Source organism: Belonocnema kinseyi, chromosome 3, assembly GCF_010883055.1.
Source record: "Belonocnema kinseyi isolate 2016_QV_RU_SX_M_011 chromosome 3, B_treatae_v1, whole genome shotgun sequence".
NCBI lineage: Eukaryota > Metazoa > Arthropoda > Insecta > Hymenoptera > Cynipidae > Belonocnema > Belonocnema kinseyi.
The window spans coordinates 49,750,225-49,751,944 of NC_046659.1; positions in this window are offsets into that span (position 1 = coordinate 49,750,225).

A 1,720-nucleotide genomic window follows, 5' to 3' on the forward strand; every position below is an offset into this window, starting at 1 on the left:
TCATGTATAGTAATTGTAGTAGTACCCTAGCGGAAGAATCGGAAAGAAAATACCTTTCCGATTTCTACGTGAACTTTGCTTCCGTTTCTTTCCGAACGCTTTCTCTTTCCGGAGCTTCCCGATGCCTTTCAAAAATTTCCGACGTATCCAAATCCATTTACTTCTTTCTGAACCTTTCCGATTTCTTTCCGAATAGATGAAGCATTATCCCAATATTTTATTCCGATTCTTTCCGATTTTTCACCTGTGTCCCACTGTTTTTGTTCGTTCCGATTTCTTTTCGATTTCTTTCTGAATAAATGTGAAATATATGATCCATTGTGTGTGTATGTGTGTGTGTGTATAAAATTATTGATATAACGTTACTTACGAATCGCACGCGAGCACGGGTTAAATGCAAACAGTGGGTAGCAATTGCAGAAAGTATAAAATGTACATGGACCCAACTTAATACATGTTTGAAAATTCATAATTATATTCCCACAGCAGTGCTAATGTCAAATATCGCGTGACTATTTGATGATTCGCTCAGCTATTTGTGGTTAATAAGTTTGTGACTGCTGAGAGAAATTGAGAATTTACATGCATTTTTATCGTTTCTTTTAGAAGTTTATGGTCTAAATATACAATAAAAGCGCTTATTTTCTAAACCTAAGTACTTATGGCTCATTTAAAATTGATTGAAAGTGCTGAGTTATGAATAGACATTTCCACTCAAGCGTTCGAAAGACAATTTATTTAAGATTTGAAGTGGTTGCAGATTTTGCGAATCCGCTTAGAAATAACCTTTAATCATCATGCATTTCAAATGTTTGAAATTTTAAATCGCAATAAATGTTATGTTATTTCGAAATCTGTACCCGAACCAATTAGAATCAATCTGAAAAGTGTTTATTCTCGTTCGGATTGAAGATTCAGTTCAGATTAATTCGGATTGAGTCGAATTAATTTTTAATCGATTTGGATCGAATGAGATTAAAAACTTTGTTCGGATTGGTTCGGATACAGATTCCATAAAAAAAATAGTGGAATCATTTTTTGCAGCTAATTTGTTATGTTTTCGAAAAAAAAAATATTTTTTTCTCAAAATGAGAATATTTCAAGTGTGAAACTATAACATATGCTAGTCCTGTACATAGCTGTGACTGTACTTATTCTATGTAGACGACAAAGACCGTCCTGGATCGTGCGCTTCGTGCGTGAGACACGCATCTACGATCAATTATTTGTCATTACTGATTCGTGCTGTCCTACTGTCTGATGATGAATCTTAAATGAATTGCCTCCGTCCTCAATGCACACACCCACTTCGTTGCATTTCCTCCTCTGTGTCCGCGCCAAGCTTTTTCTATTTTTTTTGTCGCAAATCTTCAATTCCTTCTTTTCTATCCCAGTCCATTCCAATGCCTATTTCAATATATCTGCTTCAATACTGAATAATGCTTCAATCATATTTTTTTACTGCCGTTTTACAGAGACAAAATAATTCAACGCCTATTCCTTGTCAACATATCTTTTTATATCCTTTTTTAATCTCCTCTTTTTTACATCAGCCAATAAATTTTATTTTTACATAAAATTATAAGTGCATGCGCCTATGTTTTCTTTTGTCACTATTAGCTTAATTTTCTTTGATTATCTATATAAAATTCCTTTTCTCTATAGCATCAGCATTGAGGTGCACATACTCCACAGCAAAAGGAGATTCCAGAAAAAAATA